Raw genomic sequence first — 14,824 nt, 5'->3', positions numbered from 1 at the left:
CCGATATCCAAAAAATATCGGATATCGCCGGTACCGATACCCGATACCAATGCATATCAATGGGACACAAAATATCGGAATGGTTCCCAGGGTCTGAAGGAGAGGAAACTCTCCTTCAGGCCCTGGGATCCATATTCATGTATAAAATAAAGAATAAAAATAAAAAATATTGATATACTCACCCCTCCGACGGCCCCGGTTCTCACCGGTCCAAGCGTCTGCCTCCGTTCCTAAGAATGCAGAGTGAAGGACCTTCGATGACGTCGCGGCTTGTGATTGGTCGCGTGACCGCTCATGTGACCGCTCACGCGACCAATCACAAGCCGCGACGTCATCGAAGGTCCTTCACTCCCTGCATTCTTAGGAACGGAGGCACCGCTAAGAGCCAGGGTCCGCCGGAGGGGTGAGTATATCAATAATTTTTATTTTTATTATTTATTTTTTACATGAATATGGATCCCAGGGCCTGAAGGAGAGTCTCCTCTCCTCCAGACCTTGGGAACCATACGCACCGCACACTTCCGATTCCGATTTCCGATATCGCAAAAATATCGGAACTCGGTATCGGAATTCCGATACAGCAAATATCGGCCGATACCCGATATTTGCAGTATCGGAATGCTCAGCACTACCTGTCGGCCACTTTGCTTTCTGTTCTGCTGTATCTACTTTGCCCAATTGTGACATCGTCCACTGTGGCTTTGGGAGCCAATCCCAAAGCCACAGTGACGATGTCACCATTGCAGAGACTCTACCCTCGGCCCAGAGTCAATTGTTGGGAAGCAGAATCACGACCAGTTCTTGGAGTTGCCAGGGCATACACAGGTGGTCGAGCATGACATGTTGACAGAGCCACAGGGTGAACTTCAGGCCCTATAGAATTCTCAAAGCATGTCGGGAGGTAATAGCAAATGAGGTGAAGAGGATGTTAGAGCTCATGGTGATTTTGAAGTCAAAAAGTGGACGGTCAAGTCCCATCTTCCTTGTGCCGAAGCATGATGGTGAGTGGCAGTTTTGCAGTGACTACCACAGGCTGAATGAGGTCTCCAAATGTGATGCTTATCCGATGCCCTGTGTGGATGACCTCAATGAGAGACTGGGAACCGCAAGGCACATTACAACCTTTGACCTGACGAAGGACTACTGACAGATCCCCATGTTCCAGATTACTAAGGAGAAGATGGCCTTCTCGACACCTGATGAGTGATTCCAATACACCACAATGCCCTTCTGACTGCAGTGGGCTTCAGCAACCTTCCAGAGGGCTATGGATTGAGTCCTGGCTCTGCATAAGAAGTATGCCATCACCTACCTAGATAAAATTGTGGTCTTCAGCCGTGACTGGGGTAGTCATCTACCAAAGGTACATGCAATCCTGGATGTGTTGCCGCAAACCCAAAAAATGTGCCATAGGGAAGAAAGAGGCCAAATACCTAGGTTTAGTCATCAGGAGGGGAAAAATCATGCCTCAGCTAAATAAGATTGAGGCAATCCAGAGGTTGCCACAACCGCTTTCCAAGAAGCAAGTGAGGGCATTTCTTGGAATTGTGGGGTACTACCGGTGGTTTATGCCAAGTTTCACCATAATTGCCACACCATTAACTGACCTTCAAGGCACAAGATCGTCAACAATTAAATGGTCTGTTGAGACTGAGATGGCTTTCCAGGAGCTGAAGCAGGCTCTGTGTAAACATCTGGTTCTGGTCGCACCAGACTTCAGCAAATAGTTTGTGGTCCAGACAGATGTGTCAGAAGTCGGTTTGGAAGCCTTGCTGCCTAAGGAATTGAATGAGGAGGAGCATCCCATCCTGTATCTGAGCAGGAAGCTCTGTTCATGGGAGAGAAACTACACCATTGTCGAGAAGGAGTGCTTAGGCATAAAATGGGCAGTAGATATCATGAGATATTAGGTGCTTAAGTTGGTATCTGACCATGCCCTTCTAAGGTGGTTGGGGGAAAAGAGGTGTAAGAATGCTCGGGTAACTAGGTGGTTCTTAGGCCTCCAAGATTTCACTTTTCATATCAAGCATATGCCAGGGAAGTTGAACGGGAATGCAGATGCCTTGTCCAGACTCCCTGTCAAATATAAAATACAGTCTGTATAGAGTCTTGTGCTTGGGTGCAAGGAAACACAGAAGACACAGGCTTGTTTAAGTAGTTCTTGTATTACTTCATACAAGTAAGGGTTAACACAGTTGCAGTCAGGAGACAAGTCAGGCAGGAATAAATCTTAAGTCCATCTAGTCACAGAAACAGGTTAAAGGTTCTCTCTCTACTTCCCTTGCCAACATTGATGGTAAGCTGAGGGATTCCTGAGTCCACACATTCCAAGGATCTGAAGTAGAAGGTGGTTAGGATAATAAGTCCAAGTCTTCCAGGAGCAAGGTGACAGGTAAACTGCAGACTTGATTCTGAAGAACTGATTAAACAGCTGATGCTGCTTAAAAGGGCAAGTGGCAGAGAAAAGGGCAGAAACATTGATACTGAGAACTCCATGCTGGTTAAGGGCAAAGTACTGTAGATACAGCAGAACAGAAAGCAAAATGGTCGACAGGGCTGGTTTTTATGTGGACAACCATAAGGTGGACAACCTCTCACCCACTCTATCTCCACCTGCAGAGTCAGCACCACCGTGTGCTGACATGACTTGTGTCACATGGTCTGGGGTTTAAACAGTTTGGCTTCAGAGGCAGTCTTTGGTCAGCAAGACTGGAGGGAGGATTCTCCAGTGGTTTGTGTCTTGTGGAGGAAAGATTGAACCTGTGTTAGTCCAAAGCAGGATGTTACCTGCAATGTATGGACTCTGCTATAGCATTCTAGTTTTATATCAATATACACTGCTCAAAAAAAAAGGGAACACTAAAATCCCACATCCTAGATTTCACCGAATGAAATATTAACATAATGGAATGTGTTAAGAACAATAAAACCTAAAAATGATCAGCGTAAATCACAACTAATATCCCACGGAGGTCTGGAGTTGGAATGATGCTCAAAATCAAAGTGGAAAATGAAGTTACAGGCTAATCTAACTTCAGTGGAAATTCCTCAAGACAAGGAAATGATGCTCAGTAGTGTGTGTGGCCTCCACCTTTCTTTATGACCTCCCTACAATGCCTGGGCATGCTCCTAATGAGGTGCTGGATAGTCTCCTGAGGGATCTCCTCCTAGTCCTGGACTAAAGCATCTGCCAACTCCTGAACAGTCTTTGGTGCAACGTAACGTTGGCGGATGGTGCGACACATGATGTCCCAGATGTGTTCAATCGGATTCAGGTCTGGGGAACAGGTGGGCCAGTCCATATCTTCAATGCCTTCATCTTGCGAGAACTGCTGACACACTCCAGCCACATGAGGTCTGGCATTGTCCTGCATTAGGAGGAACCTAGGGCCAACCGTACCAGCATATGGTCTCACAAGGGGTATGAGGATCTCATCTCGGTACCTAATGGCAGTCAGGCTACCTCTGGAGAGCGTATGGAGGCCTGTGTGGCTCTCCAAAGAAATGCCACTACACACCATTACTGACCCACTGCCAAACCGGTCAAGCTGAAGGATGTTGCAGGCAGCAGATCGCTCTCCACGGCATCTCCAGACTCTCACATCTGTCACATGTGCTCAGTGTGAACCTGCTTTCATCTGTGAAGAGTGTTGTGAACTCCGTTTTCAGGCTCCCTCTTGTGGTCACAGATGGTATTGTGTGACTTTGTTTTTTTGGCTTCCCCTGGTGGTTTGGTTTATTATCCTGCGGGTCTGCTGGATCAGCTGCCTCGTTATTCACCAGGGAGGCTCCTATTTAGCTCTGCTTCACTTCCACTTGTTGCCGGCTGTCAATGTATTCAGTGCTATTCTGATTACTCCTGATTATCTCGTTTTCTGCCTCTTCAGGATAAGCTAAGTTCTGTTTGAATATTTTTTGCTCATCTGCCTGCAATATGATTTCTGTGTATGATGAGTCTAGTCCAGCTTGCTAACATGTGATTTCTTTTTGCTGATAAGCTCTGGGGTACGGAGTTGCTTCCCCCGCACCGTTAGTTGGTGCGGGGGCTCGAGCAATCTCTGCGTGGATATTTTGAATAGGGTTTTTTATTGACCGCACAGTTTCCTTCCTATTTTCTGCTATCTAGTATTAGCGGGCCTCATTTGCTAAATCTGATTTCATCTCTGCGTTTGTGCTTTCCCCTTAACTCACTGTTAATATTTGTGGGGGGCTATTCTATATCTTTGGGGTCTTCCACTGATGCAAGTGAGGACTTACTTTCCCTCCAGGAATAGTCAGTTTCTCAGGCCGTGACGAGACGTCTAGGATTTTTTAGGTAACGTTCCACGGCTGCCTATAGTTGTTTGCGGATAGGATCAGGTTGCGGTCAATGTAGTTACCACTTCCCCAGAGCTAGTAGTCTGTTCAGTAACTTAGCTAGTCCGACCTGCGATCCTTGCCTCTAGGATCATAACAGCACAGCCGGCCTATAAAGTGTTAATTGCATGGCAGAAGCAGGAGAAAAGAAGCTTGGAGATATATATATTTTTTTTTTTGCTGCCGTGTCTAGCTGCTGTGTGTCTGGCTTCTCTCCTCCTCTTAATCTTGGTGTGGCTCTGAGTTCAGCTGCTGATATGCATATACAGAGTTTAGCCTCCAGTGTAGATCATCTTGCTGCAAGGGTACAAAGTATTCAGGATTTTGTTGTGCACAGTCCTATGTCAGAGCCTAGAATATCTATTCTGGAGTTGTTTTCTGGAGATAGATCTAGGTTCCTGAATTTTAAGAACAATTGCAAGTTGTTTCTTTCTTTGAAACCTCGTTCCTCTGGGGATTCTGTTCAGCAAGTTAAGATTATTATTTCTTTCTTGCGTGGCGATCCTCAAGATTGGGCTTTCGCATTGGCTCCAGGGGATCCTGCGTTGCTCAGTGTGGATGCGTTTTTTTCTGGCCCTTGGATTGCTCTATGAGGAACCTAATCTTGAGAACCAGGCTGAAAAAGCATTGTTGGCCCTCTCTCAGGGGCAAGATGATGCAGAGGTGTACTGCCAGAAATTTTGGAAATGGTCGGTGCTTACTCAATGGAATGAGTGTGCCCTGGCTGCAAATTTCAGAAAAGGTCTTTCTGAAGCCATTAAGAATGTCATGGTGGGGTTCCCTATGCCTGCAGGTCTGAATGAGTCAATCACTCTGGCCATTCAGATTGATCGGCGTTTGCGGGAGCGCAAACCTGCGCACCATTTGGTGGTGTCTTTTGAACAGACACCTGAGTCTATGCAATGTGATAGAATTCTGACCAGAAGTGAACGGCAAAATTATAGACAGCAAAATGGGTTGTGCTTTTACTGTGGTGACTCAGCTCATGTTATCTCAGCACGCTCTAAGCGCACAAAAAAGATTGATAAATCTGTCACTATCGGTACTTTACAGCCTAAGTTTATTTTGTCTGTTACCCTGATTTGTTCCCTGTCATCTTACCCGGTTATGGCTTTTGTGGATTCAGGTGCTGCCCTGAGTCTGATGGATTTGTCATTTGCCAGGCGCTGTGGTTTTGTTTTGGAGCCTTTAAAATTCCCTATTCCACTAAGGGGAATTGATGCTACACCATTGGCTACGAATAAACCTCAGTACTGGACACAAGTGACCATGTGCATGACTCCTGTTCATCAGGAGGTGATTCGCTTTCTTGTATTGCATAATTTGCATGATGTTGTCGTGTTGGGCCTGCCATGGTTGCAGACTCATAATCCAGTCCTGGATTGGAAAGCAATGTCTGTGTCAAGCTGGGGTTGTCAGGGAATTCATGGCGACGCTCCTGTGGTGTCAATTGCTTCATCCACTCCTTCTGAGGTCCCTGCGTTTTTGTCAGATTACCAGGATGTATTTGATGAGCCCAAACTCAGTTCTCTACCTCCTCATAGGGATTGTGATTGTGCTATAAATTTGATTCCTGGTAGTAAGTTTCCTAAGGGACGACTTTTCAATTTGTCAGTGCCGGAGCATGCTGCTATGCGGAGTTATATAAAGGAGTCTTTGGAGAAAGGACTTATTCGCCCCTCCTCCTCCCCTCTTGGTGTGGGTTTTTTTTTTGTGGCTAAGAAGGATGGTGTCAAGGTGAAAATATATTTTCTTATATACTTTTTGTACTTTTATATATCTTATACTGTGAAACAATAAGTTTTCCCTTGCTAATGCAAATGTAACTTTATTAAAGATGGCTGCCAGTGTTCATTCTTCACTTTCGTTTAGAATCTGAAAGGTTAAAAGTTTCATTTCTTTAGAAATCGAAACTTGGAAATAGAAAGAAGAGGAGGAATCCACCAGGAGACGTCCGACGAATCAGAAGGACTGAGCACTAGACGTATACTGCTTAAACCCCACCTATTGCATTCCTTTTTAGTACCGTGTATTTGGAAAATAAAGTTCAGTTGCTGTACTGCTCCTCACCGAGCTGGATGCAGGACATCAGCTAAAATTGAATCAGCTGCATGCCTGAGTCATTTTAATTGGTACCAGATGTTCTGCGTTCACACTACAATTTGGAATGACTGGTGAATGAGGATTTATTGTCGTTATGACCCAGACAATTTGGAGCCCAACGGGGGGCATGGACAGCGATCCGAGATTCTCTGGACCCATGCCTGGATGTCTGTGGATGATACCCGTAGTAGCTGACCTCGAGGACTGATCACCCTCCGCACACGGTAAGTGGCGATCATATACACTGTATGTGTCACACTTGCTAGTGTCTCAGCCGTTATTGGTTTGTCTGTGGTCTCCTTGGGTCTGGGGAGTGACCGGTCGAGTGGTGAGATCGAATGCGATCCTGTGCCACGCTCTGAACCAGCAACTGAGAGACGTCGCATCCTGTGCGTCCTCTGTACACCACACCTCCTCCACCGGTCATTGTACTCCGTTCAACCACCCTACCCGTGACCATTGTCTAGTAGTGAAGTGGAGTGAAAAATTGTGCAAGTTGTAGATTGTGGGGCGGCTTAGAGGAAGGGATAGGAGACGCAGCCTCTGTGATATTGTACCAGCTAGGTAATTAAGACGTCCAGAGAAGGGACCACCTGTATTTCTGTGGAGTGCTCTCACTAGGAGACCGCCTCCCGACTGTTTAGAATATCGTGGCAGGATAGTCTGTTAATCACTGTTGTTCAGGTTAGGGACAGAAAATCTTTTTCTAATACGTTGAGCGAGATTCCGTATTGTAGAACACCAGCGTTGATATCGCTGCCAGTGGTTTTACTGCAGAAAACCACAGTATTCTGTGAGTCATGCTGCGTATCTTAAAGCAGAAGAAGTCTGTGCCCCACAAGTTAGATGAGGATGCTGTGGAAGTCAAGGCAATAGTTGAGTCACGGGAGGGCAAGAAGGCAGTCAAGAATGTTGAGAGATTGTATAAGCACGTAGGATTGCCCTCATCAGGGAGATTGCAACCGGCTATGTGGTATAACCTCATAGAGAACAAGCGAGGCATGTTGAAAGATAAAGGATTGTTAGAACAAGCACAAGCTCATCTGCGAGTTGCGTGAGGCTTGAAGAATGAAGGATGGAAAGAGGTCGATGGGGAGGGAGGATCAGACAATGCGGAACCCGTGTTTGGTTATAAAATGCCTTTGAACTGCGATCTTACAGATTGTAAAATGGCCGCCGTGCCACTGGTGATGAAAATGCAGTCCCAGCCACCACCTTATAATGGCGATGGGCCAAACTCTCCAGAAGCGTGGGTGTGTCCTGTTTGTGGCGTGCAGAATCCAACCTGGGTGGAAACCTGCCGTGTGTGTGGGGCGGGCCGTCCTCGGGGTTCCGCCCAGATCATGGACGGAAGTGGGGCACGCCACACTTCCTCCAGCGGCCATCTTGGTGCACCCGGAACTTCCCCCGGAAGTGGGGCATGCCACGCCTCCACCGGCAGCCATCTTGGTGCACCCGGAATTCCTCCCCAGCCACTATGTCCGCTGGTAACACTTTCCGGCGAGTACTATCAGGGACCATCACTTCCTGAGAAACCTCTGGCACCGACTGATGCTGCCTCCACCTCTAATGTTCCCGTTTCCACTTCAGTCTCGGGGTCTAGTCTCCCGGTGCAACCCACTGTGATATTTGTAAACACGCCAGGTCAGGGTCCCTTTACCCTCGATGCTCTGACCGGCAGTGCAGCTTTTCAGTCCGCAATGCGTATGAGACGCCAAGTTATCGGAGATGATGAAGAATCGGAGGACCTGGACAACCAGGCCGTTACAATTCCCCCTGCCCTGCCAATGCTATTAGGTTCGTTTGAATCCCCCCGGCCCGGAAGGAGCCCACTATCTACCCCTCTCAACAAATCCTCTAAGTTGCCCCATGATTCTGAAATCTGGTTCCCCTGTCATTCACGCTATTACATCACACCTCAGGGCTCCCAGGTTCTCTTCTCAGTGGGGTATGGGGACATACTTACCCACCAGGTGCGAGCCATAGTGACCCCAGCTAATTCTACCCTGTCACATAGAGGTGGTTTGGCCCAACAGATAGCTAAAAAGGGGGGCCCAGCCATAGCCCAAGAGTGTCAGGCCTACCTTGCCAATTATGGCCCCTTGCATCCAGGAGATGCTATGACCACCCAGGGAGGGAATTTGCCCTGTGATATAGTGCTACACACTGCAGGTCCTATATATGACTACAGGACACCCGAGCATTGCCGTACAATGTTGCAGACCGCCTTACAGACAGTGGTCATCCTTGCAGGACGGCTAGGGAGAGATACACTTCCTCGTAGAACTTTGGCTGTACCATTGATATCTTCAGGACTCTTTGGATACCCACTGGGCTCCTGTATGAAGGAACATGTTGAAGTCATCAAGAATTGCCTCCAATCAACCCCAAATATAGACTTACAAGAAGTCAGAATCGTCTGTTACCACGAGTCTGGATTAGAGGGCATCATGCCCTTGGTAGCTGAATACATGGTGCCACTGATGCATACGGGTATAAAGCCTCTGGATGGGATAACACCCACAGCACCCCCAACTGCCCCGGAGGGCGAGGTAGTGACACATGACGAAGAAGAAGAAGAACTGAAGCTGAAGTACAAACCCTTCACTCCGGTACAGATTGATGCTATTGTCAGCAAGTTATGTGACCCAGACAAATTTCCCATGCAGTATGTGAGGAGACTGGAGCAGATTAGGAGCATATATGGGGCTACATGGTCTGATCTATCAGGTATTACCTCTATCAGAGCCTCCGAATATTTCCTCCCCACCATCATGAAGGAACTGGACCCCACTAAAGCAGGACCTCTCAACAAGTTCAAGTCTGGAAAGGAGTTTATTGCTCAACTCACAAAGTGGGCCCAGGATCGTCTCTGTGACGAAGCAGGTTCAATACAGGATATACAACAAGAATCTGGAGAAGCTGTGGAGAAATATGCTGCCAGACTAACTATGCAGTTTGAAGACTTGGGTTATTCAACTCATATGAAGACGCAGGCAGCCTTGTTGGTCCGTGCTTTTATTGATGGTCTGGAAGATCCACTGAAGGATAAGGTCATGAAGCTTCGTCCCGAATTACCTGATGGTCCCCTGTTGTGAATTTGGTTTTTGGGCTCCCCCGGTGGTCACTGGTGGTACTGGACTTGTGTGCTTCACTTTCTCTGTTCACCTGTTTCCATCAGGATATGGGAGTATCCTATTTAGCCTTGCTGCTCAGTTATTCTAGTGCCGGCCATCAATGTAACCAGAGCCTTTCTGTTGCATGTTCCTGCTTCTAGACTACTATCAGCTAAGTTGGACTCTTAGTCCTAAGTTTGTTTGCATTTTTGTTCCAGTTCACAGTTATGTTATGTTTCTGTAGCTGGAAGCTCTTGTGGGCCGAAATTACCACTCCGGTGTCATGAGTTGACACATGAGTCTTAAAGTAATTTCTGGATGGTATTTTAATAGGGTTTTCAGCTGACCGTGAAGTTCCCTATTGTATCTTCTTACTATCTAGTAAGCGGACCTCGCTTTGCTGAACCTACCTTCATACTGCGTATGTCTTTTCCTCTGAACTCACCGTCAATATATGTGGGGGGCTTCTGTCTCCTTTTTGGGGGAATTTCCCTAGAGGTAAGCCAGGTCTGTTTTTTCCTCTATTAGGGTTAGTTAGTTCTCCGGCTGGCGCTGGGCGTCTAGGGATAAAACGTAGGTACGTCACCCGGCCACTGTTAGTTGTGTGGTAGGTTTAGCTCACGGTCAGCTCGAGATTCCATCACCCAAGAGCTAGTCTGTTATTTAAGTTCTCTGACGTTCCCTTGCCATTGGGAACCATGACAGTATGGCCGGCCAAGGGTTAAAACCGTTGGCAGAAGAAAGGAGAGAAAAAGAAGTCTGCAGATTTTTTTTTTTTTTTTTTTCTTCTGAGCTTGCTCTATAGTTGTCTCAGTTGCATTTCTGCTCTAATTGCAGCCTTTGCCTCTCTCTCTCCTTCTAATCCTTGAATGGCTCTGATCTCACCTGATTAAAATGGATCCTCAGAGTTTGGCTACAGGTTTGAATAATCTTACTACGAAGGTTCAAAATTTACAGGATTTTGTTTTTCATAATTGTAATTCCTTGTGTGTGAAGGGTTCTAAGTGTATTTTTGGGGTTCAAAAGATTTCTTTTTTGGGGTACATTTTTTCCCCCTCTTCCATTGAGATGGATCCTGTCAAGGTTCGGGCTATTTGTGATTGGACGCAACCTTCTTCGCTTAAGAGCCTTCAGAAATTTTTGGGCTTTGCTAATTTTTATCGTCGATTTATAACTGGTTTTTCTGTTGTTGCTAAACCTTTGACTGATTTGACCAAAAAGGGTGCTGATGTTGCTGATTGGTCCCCTGCTGCTGTGGAGGCCTTTCGGGAGCTTAAGCGCCGCTTTTCTTCCGCCCCTGTGTTGCGTCAGCCTGATGTTACTCTTCCTTTTCAGGTTGAGGTCGATGCTTCTGAGATCGGAGCTGGGGCGGTCTTGTCGCAGAAAAGTTCCGATTGCTCCGTGATGAGACCTTGTGCGTTCTTTTCTCGAAAATCTTCGCCCGCCAAGCGAAATTATGATATTGGTAATCGGGAGCTTTTGGCTATGAAGTGGGCTTTTGAGGAGTGGCGTCATTGGCTTGAGGGGGCTAGACATCAGGTGGTGGTATTGACCGATCACAAGAATTTGATTTATCTTGAGTCTGCCAGGCGCCTGAATCCTAGACAGGCGCGCTGGTCGTTGTTTTTCTCTCGGTTTAATTTTGTGGTCTCATACTTACCAGGTTCTAAAAATGTGAAGGCGGATGCCCTTTCTAGGAGTTTTGAGCCTGATTTCCCTGGTGATTCTGAACCTACAGGTATCCTTAAGGATGGGGTGATATTATCTGCTGTTTCCCCAGACCTGCGACGGGCTTTGCAGGAGTTTCAGGCGGATAGACCTGATCGTTGCCCGCCTGGTAGACTGTTTGTTCCTGATGATTGGACCAGTAGAGTCATCTCGGAGGTTCATTCTTCTGCGTTGGCAGGTCATCCCGGGATCTTTGGTACCAGGGATTTGGTGGCTAGGTCCTTCTGGTGGCCTTCTCTGTCTCGAGATGTACGAGTTTTTGTGCAGTCTTGTGATGTTTGTGCTCGGGCCAAACCTTGTTGTTCTCGGGCTAGCAGATTGTTGTTATCTTTGCCTATTCCAAAGAGGCCTTGGACTCACAACTCTATGGATTTTATTTCTGATCTCCCTGTTTCTCAGAAAATGTCTGTCATCTGGGTGGTGTGTGACCGTTTTTCAAAGATGGTTCATTTGGTGCCCTTGCCTAAGTTGCCGTCCTCTTCCGAGTTGGTTCCTCTGTTTTTTCAAAATGTGGTTCGCTTGCATGGTATTCCGGAGAATATCGTTTCTGACAGGGGGACCCAGTTCGTGTCTAGATTTTGGCGGGCGTTCTGTGCTAGGATGGGCATTGATTTGTCTTTTTCGTCTGCGTTCCATCCTCAGACTAATGGCCAGACTGAGCGAACTAATCAGACCTTGGAGACTTATTTGAGGTGTTTTGTGTCTGCGGATCAGGATGACTGGGTTGCCTTTTTGCCGTTGGCGGAGTTTGCCCTCAATAATCGGGCTAGTTCTGCCACTTTGGTTTCTCCGTTCTTTTGCAATTTGGGGTTTCATCCTCGCTTTTCTTCTGGTCAGGTGGAGTCTTCGGATTGTCCTGGAGTGGATACTGTGGTGGATAGGTTGCATCGGATTTGGGGACAGGTGGTGGACAATTTGGAGTTGTCCCAGGAGAAGACTCGGCATTTTGCTAACCGCCGTCGTCGTGTTGGTCCTCGTCTTCGTGTTGGGGACTTGGTGTGGTTGTCTTCTCGTTTTGTCCCTATGAGGGTTTCTTCTCCTAAGTTTAAGCCTCGGTTCATCGGCCCGTATAAGATTTTGGAGATTCTTAACCCTGTGTCCTTTCGATTGGACCTCCCGGCATCTTTTTCTATCCATAATGTCTTCCATCGGTCATTATTGCGCAGGTATGAGGTACCGGTTGTGCCTTCCGTTGAGCCTCCCGCTCCGGTGTTGGTTGAGGGTGAATTGGAGTACGTTGTGGAGAAGATCTTGGACTCCCGTGTTTCCAGACGGAAACTTCAGTATCTGGTCAAGTGGAAGGGCTACGGTCAGGAGGATAATTCTTGGGTGACAGCCTCTGATGTTCATGCCTCTGATTTGGTCCGTGCCTTTCATAGGGCTCATCCTGATCGCCCTGGTGGTTCTTGTGAGGGTTCGGTGCCCCCTCCTTGAGGGGGGGGTACTGTTGTGAATTTGGTTTTTGGGCTCCCCCGGTGGTCACTGGTGGTACTGGACTTGTGTGCTTCACTTTCTCTGTTCACCTGTTTCCATCAGGATATGGGAGTATCCTATTTAGCCTTGCTGCTCAGTTATTCTAGTGCCGGCCATCAATGTAACCAGAGCCTTTCTGTTGCATGTTCCTGCTTCTAGACTACTATCAGCTAAGTTGGACTCTTAGTCCTAAGTTTGTTTGCATTTTTGTTCCAGTTCACAGTTATGTTATGTTTCTGTAGCTGGAAGCTCTTGTGGGCCGAAATTACCACTCCGGTGTCATGAGTTGACACATGAGTCTTAAAGTAATTTCTGGATGGTATTTTAATAGGGTTTTCAGCTGACCGTGAAGTTCCCTATTGTATCTTCTTACTATCTAGTAAGCGGACCTCGCTTTGCTGAACCTACCTTCATACTGCGTATGTCTTTTCCTCTGAACTCACCGTCAATATATGTGGGGGGCTTCTGTCTCCTTTTTGGGGGAATTTCCCTAGAGGTAAGCCAGGTCTGTTTTTTCCTCTATTAGGGTTAGTTATTTCTCCGGCTGGCGCTGGGCGTCTAGGGATAAAACGTAGGTACGTCACCCGGCCACTGTTAGTTGTGTGGTAGGTTTAGCTCACGGTCAGCTCGAGATTCCATCACCCAAGAGCTAGTCTGTTATTTAAGTTCTCTGACGTTCCCTTGCCATTGGGAACCATGACAGTCCCCTAAAACAGGCCCTTACTGTTGTGAAGAGTTATCAGAAAATGCTTCAAAGGGAAGAAAAAGAAGCAGAAAAAGAAGCAGAGAAGGAAGCACAGAAAGACAAAGGCAAGAAGAAACCAGCCATGTATATGGTAGAAGCCCCAGAAGTACCTGTTATGGTGTATCAAGCTCAGGATTGGTATGGACCACCACCCTTGCGGCCGAGAGGGTCCCAGGGCCAAAACTACAGGGACAGACCAGTTCGTGATGACCAGGGGAGACCTCTGTGTTGGGAGTGTGCCAGCCCTGGTCACATGAGAAGAAGTTGTCCTCGCAGGGGGTACCCTCAGAGACCTCTTCCTCCTCCACACTCATGAAGTTCAGGCCAACCGGTGCCCACTTTTCCCGCCACCTGTACTTCTTCATCTTGCGGTACAGTGACCCTGGAAGTGGACAGCCAACCTCTCAAGTTTCTAGTGGACACTGGGGCGGCCACCTCTGTTATCTCTTCATCTCAGCTGCCTCCTACAATTTCCCTGTCTTCAGATTTCCTCACGTGTATTGGAGTTGAAGGCCAACAAACCTCATCACCACTCACTGTTCCTGTCTCAGCTGGCCCTTTCTCTGGAGTCTTTGCCAAATTTCTGGTGTCTGAAACCTGCCCTGTCAACCTTCTAGGAGCTGATCTCCTTCAAAGGCTTCATTCTACCACCTTCGGTGATCAAGGGATGGAACTGCAGTTACAGGACCCTGCCTCACAACAAGGCGCTGAAGATCGTTGTGTCCTTAAAGCTTTCCCTCTGATGATGATGACTCTGCAAACGACACCTTCCCCGGATTTGCCCAATTTACCTACTGCTCTGTGGTCGACTGGACCTGAAGATGTGGGTCTGCTCAAAGGGCCTCCAGTAAAAGTCCACCTCAAACCTGGGCACCCGTACCCCAGACTACCTCAGTATCCACTTAAGGCTGCCCAAGAGCGGAGCCTTGGATTTCAGATTACCTCTCTCCTACGTTCTGGAGTGCTAATCAGATGTGTTTCACCCTGTAACACACCCCTGTTTCCGGTAAAGAAAAAGACAGCTCCTGGAGACCCTCCGAGATACAGACTTGTACAGGACCTCAGAGCAGTCAATTCAGCCACCATCTTGGAAACTCCTGTGGTACCCAACCCAAACACCTTGCTTTCCCAAGTGCCTACTTCAGCAACACTTTTCACCGTTATTGACCTGGCTAATGCTTTCTTCAGTGTCCCGCTTCATGAAGACTCACAGTTTTTGTTTGCCTTCACGTTTCAAGGATCTCAGCTGACCTGGACCAGGACACCACAGGGTGCCCAGAACTCCCCTAACCAGTTCACTCAT

This window comes from Ranitomeya variabilis, chromosome 1 (genome assembly GCF_051348905.1).
Source record: "Ranitomeya variabilis isolate aRanVar5 chromosome 1, aRanVar5.hap1, whole genome shotgun sequence".
Classification (NCBI taxonomy): Eukaryota; Metazoa; Chordata; class Amphibia; order Anura; family Dendrobatidae; genus Ranitomeya; species Ranitomeya variabilis.
Note: the sequence above shows the minus strand (reverse complement) of the source record.